At 32.8% G+C, this 11,531-nt stretch overlaps 1 pseudogene; it reads left to right on the plus strand.

Annotated features, from left to right (window-relative positions):
• The first annotated feature begins 10,165 nt into the window (after positions 1–10,165).
• Positions 10,166–10,859, plus strand: LOC107140763 (annotated as a pseudogene).
• The last annotated feature ends 672 nt before the right edge of the window (positions 10,860–11,531 follow it).

Raw genomic sequence — 11,531 nt, forward strand, 5'->3', positions numbered from 1 at the left:
ACATAGCTCCTCCTAGAGCTATATTTTATATTTCAAGTTTAAGCTAGTACTTCTCATTGTCTTCTCAAAAGTGGTCCCTTTGAAATGGCATCAAAATAAGAGTTTCTTATGGTTGATAATTGATATTGCTGATGTGTGTATTCATTTGTACTCATTTATTTAGCAATCCTAGATAAATGCTACATATTGAATATGCATTTCTCAAATTTACACATAGATTTAGGCTAATAGTTAATATAGTTTGAGGTCAAATTATTATCAAATACTTTATAAATGCTGTGGCTGAGCTTTTTATCATACATCTAAAATAAGTTAAAAATTATCCCCAGTGTTCACACTCATTTAAAACTTTAAAAAGACAGAGATAGCATAAATATTAAGTCAGTATTGCACAAAACATGGCATTATAATGTCATGGTTGTAAGAACAATAAAGCTTTAAATTTCCCTACAGTCTACTCTTGCCTATTTGGGTATGTTGCTCAAGTTGTGCATTGCCTAAAGGGATGTATTCATGATAAACAATGCTTTCTAAACAAATTGATGTTCTATACCACAAGTTAGGATTTGATTACTGAAAATGTGTGTATAATGCAAAGCTAATTATAAAACCCCCAAATTGAAATGTACTTTTTTCAGGGATTTAAATGATTTCCACCAAGGGAGAAGACATTTCAATATACACAGAGCTAGCATTATGTTTCTTCTACTAAATAGTAAAATAGCTTGAGCCAAATAACACTTTCCATTTTTTTTCCTAACATTTCTATGTGGCTTTAGAGAAATTCCAAAATAGTACTCAGGATCATATTCTATATAATGCTTATCTCCAATTGACAATATGCATTGCATTTCTTTAAAAAATAACATGCTTTGTGCAGGGAGATGCTGTATTTCTAATTAGAGTTTCTATAATTAGCAATATAACTTTGGCTACTCCTGAGCAATATTAAAATGAAAATTTCATTTGCTGTTTAGTTTCCCAGGGAATTTTCTAGTCATGCTAAATGACTGCCATAGACCCACAGATTAGAATGAAAACAAATGTCACAATATATTTTGTATGAAATGTAGACTATCTCCAACATTTTCTTTAAAGAATCACTGTATTTTCTTTTATTCTTTAAGGTACTTAACATCCTATGCTTCAGAGTTTTCCTTATTAATCTTTTTATTTACCATAAAATTCCCAATAATCTTTTCATCATTGTGACCTGGAGTTTAGAAGCTTAATAATAAATGCTTAGCTTTATCTCTGAAATGTTTTCATTTTAAAATATTTTCTAGCTACTGCATAGTATCTAATAAAATAAAGAATAAACTTCTTTTCTATAAACTCTATAATGTAGAGCAAATTTCATAGAGAGCTAGGCTGTGAGAGGAACAAAATACTTTTGGAATCAGGTCCATTTTCTTTGACTCTTAGTCCCAATAACCTGTAACTTTATGATCTTTCCTCTTCATGACTCCATTTTCTCCTTAATAAAATACCAAAATCTTTTCTTAAGATTATATATAACAGGAGAGATAGCCAACTCTATGAACAGCACATAGTGTGTTTAATGTTTCTAGTTTTGAATTTTTGAGAATAAGGGAGTGTGTGGAAATATTTCTTAGATGCAGCATGATCTTAGACCTGAAGGAGAAATGGAAAACCACAGCAGAAATGTGAATGGAAGCGAGGACAAATACAGGAAGCTGCAGGAAAACAAGCAATTATATTTCATTAGTTCACCAATAATGAGTACAGAGTGTAACAAAATAAAAATATGAGAAACATTCATAGTAGTCAGATTCTTAAGGGCAGGAAAAATATACTTTGCTCTTTAGTACCTGTTTAATACATTGTTGTGGGAAGAATTTGATTACAAAATGACACTTTGTTTTTATTTTCTTGTCTGCCTCTATTTTGATGATTAGCTCATTCATTTGTCTAGTTGTCAATGTGAAGATGGACTTTTCCACCCAAAGAAGACATCATAGAAGCCAGTTAGAATGTTATCACGATAGTCCATCTAAGCTATTCTGAGTAAGTGGATTTTGTCTATTTTAATAAGGAAGTTGGTGATGAACTATTCCAAAGAAATATTTATGATGAGGTAGTGTTTGAAGGATTCTAATAAATGATAAGCCTGTCTTCTTCCACAAGTGCCCTTTTTCTTTATTTAAGAATACTCATTAAATATGTACCATGTGACAGAACCACTTTGAGGCAAGGTCTCTGTGAGGAGACATAGTTCAGGTTTTAAAGGATCTGTTACTTTGGAAAAGACCAAAAAAGCAATTGCCTTTATTTATAAATATTATACTAAAAAAAAAGAGAGATAAGCTAAAATTATAGGTCATCTATATTTTAGTTAGGTTAGTTGAAATAATTATTCCAGGAAGCTTCTACCTACAGACATAAATGAATTAAAGGAATAAATCACTTAGATATCAAGCACAAGAGTAATGTGGAAATATGAATCCACAAAGACAATACATGTGAACCATAACCAAATACATATTTTTTTTAATCAGAAGAATATATTAGGGGTTACTGCTGATTGTGGAAAAATAGTGAAATAAAAATTAATTTAAAAAATCAAGAAACCAAATAAAATAATGATTTGTATAGTATGATGATGAACTTTATTTTTATTTATTTATTTTTTTAAAAATTTGGGGGGGTACTAGGGATTGAATTCAGGGAGATTCAACCACTAAGCCATATCCCCAGTTCTATTTTGTGTGTGTGTGTGTGTGTGTTTTTCTGTTTTTTTTAAATTTATTTGTTTATTATTAGTTATTCAAAACATTACAAAACTCTTGACATATCATATTTCATATATTTGATTCAAGCAGATTATGAACTCCCATTTTTACCCCGTGTACATATTGCAGATTCACATCGGTTACATATCTACTTTTTTACATACTACCATACTAGTGTCTATTGCATTCTGCTGTGTTAGAGTCTGTAAATAAGTCAAAATAACACCTGGCATTTTGTCAGGGGAATGTTAAAGTTCGTAAACAAGTCTGGATGGTGCCTGGCAAAATGCCAGAGGGAGTGGTTTGAGAAGTAACAAAAGTGAGCCATTAAGTGTGGAGATTCCTTATTGGTTGACTGATGTATCTAGTTTATGCTAATTAGATAAGCTGTGTGGAATGTATAAATACTGCTCCTGTCCTGCAATAAACGGCTCCTACTCCTGCTGTATCAACGTACACAAGTTATTCGTCACCCCCCGGTTATTTTGCTGCAGCCGGACTGCGGCACTGCTGCCCTTCCTATCCTCTACTATCCCTCTTCCTCCCTCCCTCCCTCCCTCCCATCTTCTCTCTCTACCCCATCTACTGTAATTCATTTATCTCTCGTGTTTTTTTCCCCTTTCCCCTCACTTCCTCTTATATGTAATTTTGTATAACTATGAGGGTCTCCTTCTTTACCATGCAATTTCTCTTCTCTCTCTCTTTCCCTCCCCCCTCTCGTCCCTGTTTAATAGTGATCTTCTTCTCATGCTCTTCCTCCCTATTCTGTTCTTAGTTGCTCTCCTTATATCAAAGATGACATTTGGCATTTGTATTTTAGGGATTGGCTAGCTTCACTTAGCATAATCTGCTCTAATGCCATCCATTTCCCTGCAAATTCCATGATTTTGTCATTTTTTAGTGCAGAGTAATACTCCATTTTGTATTTTATTTAGAGACCGGGTCTCACTGACTTGCTTATTGGCCTTGCTTTTGCTGAGGCTGGCTTTAAACTTGGGATCCTCCTGCCTCACCCTCCTGAGCTGGTGGAATTACAGGTATGCGCCACCATTCCCAGAAGAATTTTATTTTTTATAATTACTAAAAATTGCAATCTTTTGAAAAGGATTAAGCCAAGAAGTCATTTTAGCTTTCATGTGAAGCAGGCTATTAGCATACAAGTATGAATGTGGACAAATCTACCAGTGACTTATTTTTAAAAGTCCATTATGTTAGTGGTTAGGATTAAAACACAATGATAGATTAGTAATAAATGCTATTTCCATATATTTTCAAGAATCTTCTCATAAGAATTATTGATTGCTTAGACTTGTGAGGGGAAAGAAGAGAACAACACAGAATCAGGATAAATTTTGTTTAAAAAATGATAGACATTTCAAGGAAAAAATGCGTCTTTCTTTACTTTTTTGGAAAGAAATTTTTTTATGTATTTTATTTATTTATATGTTATTTTATGTGTTAAATTTTTTGTGTTTTTATTTATATGTAAAACATTTCAGCTAAGCTTTAATATTAGCTTATTTATATTTTTTAATAAAAAATTATTTTTAAGAAATTTCAGGTTCCCGAAGAAATTTTTTTAAAAAATTATAAAAAAAATTTAAATTGTCTTTGGAACACATGATCAAGTTAGGACATATATCCTAACTGTTACAGTTGTATAATGATATCAAGTTCTACAGATAAAAATTGAACTGAAAATAAGCTGGTAGAATCATTAACAGATGATATGCTAAGATGTGGCATTAAATGGATTTCACTAGTGAATGAATAATGAAATGCATAAGAGGATAGACCATGATCAAAAAACTGGCTTTAGTAACACATAATGTTCAATAGCACATTGAATTTGTGCACCAATATCTTTTCCCTTTATAAAATATGACTGAGTTTAACACGTCCTTCCTTCATTGTCTGAATCCATCTTGCAAAACTCAGTATATGGCTGAAGAAACAAGAATGCATCTCTATGCAGGGTTGCAGGAGTATCAAGAAGGAATTGTTAGAGGAAAGTTTCTAAGTAAGCATCCTTTTGAATCTTAAAATTTGTTAGGATAGTCACAGCCATGGGAGAATGAAGGGTGGGGGTGTTTTTATAACATTTTTAATTGGTAGGTAATGAACAGACATGGTAGAAACATGAGGTTAAGGGGATAATTCTATAGATTGGGCCTACTGAACTGACCCCCTCCCTCCCTGCCAGACTTTCTTTTAAAAAGTGATTTATCTGAGGCCACTCTGGAGTTTCCTGGCCTGAGTTGATAGGGTATGCTACTTCCTCAGAAAATGACCTATTATCTGCAGAAGAAATGCAGGCCAAAGAAGATGTCATTTTCCATATATCTTAGGTAGTGTCCTTTACTCTGTTTGAGCTTTAATTTTAAACTAGAAATTTTCTGGTATTTCTTTATCATTTTTTTTTTACTTTTAAACAACTCATCTCATTATTTGAAATAAGTTTCTTAAGACATACACTTTGGTCCTAATCAATTTCAATACTCTATCCTTTTAGTGTTGCGCTTTGATCACTTACCTTCATATTTTTTGTATTTACTGCAATTATTGATATGTTTGAAACTATATCCATAATTTTCTTATTTGTTTCTGCTTTTTCTTTTCAATTTCCACTAATTTTAGGGTTATTAGAATATGTTTTATTAATACATTTTTTGTATATATAATTTTGTCTTAATCTCCTTACAAACTTTTGTAGTTGCTTTTAGAATTAGAATACACATACAATCCATTACCAATGAAAGTTTTATCATTTTGAAAAAGAATGTTGAAGTCTTACTCTGATATCTAAGTTCCTATAGGCAATAGTTTTCTAATATACACATCTACATGCATTAAAAATCAAGTCATGTAGTACTATAATTTATACTTTGAATCATCATGTATATTATTTAAAATCTCAAGAAAAAAATCATTATAATTACCCAATATTTGATAACTCTAACATTCTTTCTTTGTTGCTAGGTTTACTACTTCCCAAGTTTCTGATTGGGTATTATTTCCCTTAAGTCAGAATAATTCATTTAGCAGCAATCCTTTCATAGCATATATCCTAGCATTAAATTCTCTCTTATTTTTTTTAATCTGAAAATGTCTTTATTCCTCCTTCATCCGTGAATTATATTTCCACTGGATATTTAATACATTAAAAATTGATCTTGGGTTGGGGCAGTGGCTCAGTGGTAGTGCACTTGCTTGGCATGTGTGAGGCACTGGGTTTGATTCGCAGCACCACAAATAAATAAATAAAATAAAGGTCTATCAACAACTAAAAAAATAGAGGAATAAATAATAAAAAATTGATATCACCCAAATGTGGAATATTGTTTAAAGAGTGGTCTTGGAAAAACTGAGAGTAGAACATTGGTTATCAGAGGCTGGAGAGACAGGAAAGATGGGAAGATGGAAAAACATGGATCCAAGGGAGCTAAGTTACAGTTAGAAACAGGAAGGTACAGTGCTATTCCACAGTAGAGTGACTATAGATAATGATATACTGTATATTTTTAAATGCAAGAAGAAAAAAATTTGAATGTCTTCACCATAAAGAGATAATGCATATTTGAGGAGATAGCTCGGTTTAACCTAATTTAAATTGACATAATGTATACATGTATTGAAACAACACATAAATATGTGCAATACTTGGTGTTTTTATAAATCAGTTAAACAAAAATAAAACGTTAAAAATAATAAAATAAAATAAATGACATCTAAGTCAAAAGGGGAAAAAAGTTAAATTTAAAAGTATTATGCCACAGTCTTTTCCATGATTTCAAGGCAGAACTCTACAGTCTTTCAAACTGTTGTTCCTTTATAAATTGTATGTAATTTTTACTATGGGTACTTTAAGGATTAAAGATTATGTTCCTTTTTATTCCATGAGCATCTGTTTTTTTTTCCTTTTTCTTTTTTTCCTTTTCTTTTCTTTTTTGTCTTTTTCTCACTTTTCCCTTCTCTGATGTTCAGATTGGACATTGATTGATGTATCTTCAAGCTCATGGTCTATTCCTTCTGTCACTTTATTTCAGTAATTGGACCAATCTACTGTATTTTTCATTGCATTCATTGTATATTTTATATGTAGCATTTCTACTCAATTTTATTTTATATCTTTACTTTATTAGCTGTGGTTTTCTATTCTTCCATTCAGTTCGGGAGTGAACCCAGGATTTCATAGCTATCTTTAAGAGTTACTTTTCCAGAAACCTGCCCCTTTTCCAGCTTTCTATTAAGTTTGGTTCCTCTGGGGCTCTCTTCTTTTCCTCTCTATAAAGCTAGGCTTTACTTGCAGCTTCTCTAGCACACTTTAGTGACTGCATCCACCTCCATGACTAAGTGCTGTAAGTACAGAGAGAACCCAAAGCAACTGTAATCACAGCTTCACCCATTAGAAAGGCAGATTCCCCTTCCTCAGAGTTGGCTGCTCTGCTATTGTACCTGGCCTTTGTGATTTCTTACACTATGTGGTATTTGAAGCTTCATTTTCTGTCCCCTTGAACTAGAGAAGAAACTTTTTCCTTGTGTTCTTTCCGTCTGCTCACAGTGCTTAAATTTGTAGTTCTAGTTTGCCGTGTTGCCACCATGGAAATATTAGGGAAGAGTTGGCAATTCACCACCCATTCAATGTTGTCCTGAATTCTTCCACAACCAGTTTTACTTTTCAATACTAACCATCCCACATTCTTGGCAGGTTTTATATTTGTATTCACTGGATGTGACAGGATAGGATTTGATTATTCCATATTATTTAGAACAAGACCAAAAACATCTCACGATTTGAGCAGAAAATGTATATACTTCCTATGGTATGTTAAGGGTAAAATATGGATGACATGCACTGTTAAGTACCACAATTTCCCTAACTCCCATTAGTAATGTAGGTAATTTGCTTTGATAATTTGTGCTTTTTATGTGGACTATGCAGCTCCCAGAGCTAATAAATGATTGTATCAATAAGTTAAGTGATCATCTCAGGAATTAATTTCAAAGGAATGGCTGTAACATAATGGCTAACCTTTCACCTTGGGATAGCTTCCAAATCATAACATTCCTCTATTATAAATATCAAACCTTTATTTCCATCACCATTTTATAAAAATCGTACATTCTTAATACTATCTCATTCATGCAAACGCCTTCAAATTTCTTATGAACAGTTAAGAAAAGTTCTCTTTGATTGAAAACAACATTTGATTTCAAATAGCATGATTAATAAAATTATACTATAATGTACTTCTGCTTTTTTCAGATTAAAATATTATGCCTATACAGAGAAAAATAACGTGCATTTCTCTCCAAACAATTCCAGTATACTTAGACATATATTCCTAGGTATACATATATAAGATGAAAATACATTACCTCTTTTTTTTTAAGAGTATATCTTATCCCAGCCTCATAACATGCAAACAAAAGCAGATTTAAGTTTTATTTGTTTTTATTTTTATTGGTGTCAGAGATTGAACCCAATGCCTCATGCTTGCTAGGCAAGTGCTCTATCACTGAGCCACAATGCCAGGCCAGATACACATTTTAAATAATTAAAATTTCTTCTAATCAAATGCATAAATACATATAAAAGTTCTAGAATTTTAAAATTTTCAACACATAATGTCTTATGCTAAAATGTTTTAGCATATCTTTATGTTTTAATTCAAAGATCCAAGATTTCATATGCCATGTATTGTACAAAAATAAATTTTGATTATACTAACTTCTCTACAAATTATAAATTAATATATATGGTCATTTTAAACCAAAATAGAGTTTTCTGTATGTCTCCTAACAAAATTATATTTGAATAACATTTCAATCTCATATTGACAAAATTAATATAATTTTAACTAATTACTTCATCTTTTTTGTCATAATTAACTATGTTACATCTAATTTCTTTTATGGACTTTATACCATTATAATATTTATAATCAACTTTGATCTTTACTTTATCAAATCTATCAATTTGAGTACAAACCGGGATATATCCTTTGTGATGCATGGTATGACCAGCAGCTATAACTTAGTATCATAACAAATTCCCATTGAACTATTTTTAGTACAAACTATATAAATTTGCTCTTAATTAATATCTCTTCTTAATATTAAGTCTATTTCTTTAGACCTTGAAAATGAATTTGATACAAAATGTGAAGGCTGTATTTAGCAGTGTTATTTCTCTGACATCAGAATGATCCAGAAGATCTATTAGGATTTTTTCTATGCTTCTTTTTAAAAATATTGCTTGGGGCCATTGAGAGGACTTTAAATTCATCCCACTGAGAGGCTAAGCAGAGAGGATTAATAGAGGGTATGGTCTTGCATTTATAAGTTCTAAACTGGGTTGTTAAGAATCAGAACACTGCAAGTAGGAAGGCATATCTAGCAACGATTTTAACAGATTATTCCTCAATTTTAAGACGGGGTAGAAAAAATATGTCAGCAATTTTATTCATTCAAATATAATGGGAAAGCCATGAAAGAGATTTGTAATCACATAAGTGAGTATTTAGTTTTTATATTTTACAAAGAACTGGTTGGGGGACAGTTGTATTATGTTGCCTTCATCTAAACATCTATTAAATTTTCTTGCATTTCAGTTTGATCTTTTATGGAAACTCCTGTGATCAAAAACATAACAAAGTGGCTTCCTCAGTTTCTTTTGCTTTATTCCACTTTTGTATATGAAAACTCTTTAAATGAACCAGAGAATCACAATTTCCTGCAGAGCCTTTCTTGTTTTAGCTGCTACAGCAGAAAGAATTGCCTTTTAAAGCCCTTTTATGTTTCCCTGGGTTGAACTTTATTATTCTCTATTATAGATTCCTCAAGTTAAAAAAAATGTGCAAATGAATGAGACACTCACCATAAAGTGCTTAATGTGTTTAATTCTCCCACTACCTGACTTTTATATTGTATTTATTTTCCTTAATAATCAGAGACTTTGTATGTCTGGTCCATATTCATTTACCTATAAGTCAAGTTTAATGTGAATAAAAAAAAAACCTGAAACTGTTTAAATTTATATTTTCCAGGAGTTCCATGATTTTTATTTTTAATACTCTTGAAGTTTTTCTAATGAAGAGCTTGCTAGTGTTCAATATTGAGACACTGTATTACATATACATTTATTTCAAATATTCTTAATATTTATGTAGAGGTATGAATAATACAGAATTGAATATAAGATAATAATTTTGATTAATATATTCAGTAATACATGGTAGGCTGCGGGTGGTGGGCTGCGCTTGGTCTGCTGCACTGTGCCTGGACCTTCCCCAACAACACCCACCCCGCCGCCTGGAGATCCCCTGAGGGCACGACCACTGAGCCACCGTCTCAGGCCCATCCAGTGAGGTCTCCTCTTTAGGGATGGTGAAGTTTAACCCTCCTCCAGGATGACCCACCTGCCAGATGACAAGGAGAATACACTCACTGGGAGCCAGAGCTCACAGGCTTCTCTGATGTCCACTCCATCAACCTCATGCAACTTATGGCCAGTATCCAGTCCTATGAAGGAAGGGAAAAGAAGGCATATCCAATGTCAGGAGGAATTTCTGTTTGTTTATCACCTTTGACCTCTTAATTGTAACACTGCTGTGGATAACAGAGTTAAATGCGAACGGAGCTATTGAAAACACGTTAGAGAAGGTGGTACAGATGACTACTCCTCATCTTATTTTGGTATATTTCTTTTGGCAGTTTTTCAGTATAAAGTGTTGATACTCGCCTAGGCTGCATGCAGACAGTGCCACTGGTGGGCAATAGCATTGACAACAGCAGTGACCAGTGCCTTTTTAATAGCAAAAGTGATCCTTTCAAAGCTTTCCTCCCCAAGGAGCTGTTGGCTATGTGCTGCCCAGCATTTCATTCATCCTTGCCTGGATCCAGACATAGTTCATGGATTTCAAAGTGTTACCTTGAGAAGCAGCAGAAGAAAGCAGACTCCTGATAGTTCAGGATGTGTCAGAGAGGGCAGCCCTCATAGCTGCTGGTCTTTCTGATGGTCAATTTTATTCCTCTCCTAAAGATGAAGTAGGATCTGAAGAAGCTGAGGAAAAACAGGAATGTGAAAAAAAAAACCTATTTTAGAACACAGGGTTCCGCTTTATGAGATGTGAAGAACCCTCACTGAAGTATTTGGAGGGAAAAAAGATCGGGATGGGGTCCCCCTATTGATAGTTGAAATGGCCACATCCACCGCTGACTTTGTTGAACAGCTAGTAAACATTTATTTATGGTGAAAACTCATGGACATTTTCTGACATCCACACACGTTAGTCTCCTGCCTCTGGCCTACCAGGTCATGCCGTGATTATTCTGCTCTTCAGTGAGACTGAGTCTGACCTGTCAATGTATTCATTGAAGGAAAGTTGTGTTCTGGATCCTTATCAAAAGAGTTCTTAATACATTGAAATAATACCTTTCTAATAAGTGAAATACTTTTTATATCAATTCACAGTATGGAATTGTTTGTTTTATGTCTCAGACTTCTTTTATATTTCTTTTTTTAACACCCTATATTTCCTTATTTTTCACTCATGTGCATGTGCTCTTCGTAGAATTTTTTAAAAAGTAATAAAATTCAGCATATCAAAAAGAAAAAAAAATATAGTACATGGTAAGTAAGCATTTCAGTTCCCCTCGGGGTTTCTTTTAGTTGCTGGAAGTTACAAGGAGATATCTAAATGTTTAACTTATTACTCCATGATGTCTTGATAATGTGGGAAATAAACCTCCATGTAATTGAACTAATTTTTTAAA

This window comes from Marmota marmota, unplaced genomic scaffold (assembly GCF_001458135.2).
Source record: "Marmota marmota marmota unplaced genomic scaffold, marMar, whole genome shotgun sequence".
In the NCBI taxonomy this organism is placed as follows: domain Eukaryota; kingdom Metazoa; phylum Chordata; class Mammalia; order Rodentia; family Sciuridae; genus Marmota; species Marmota marmota.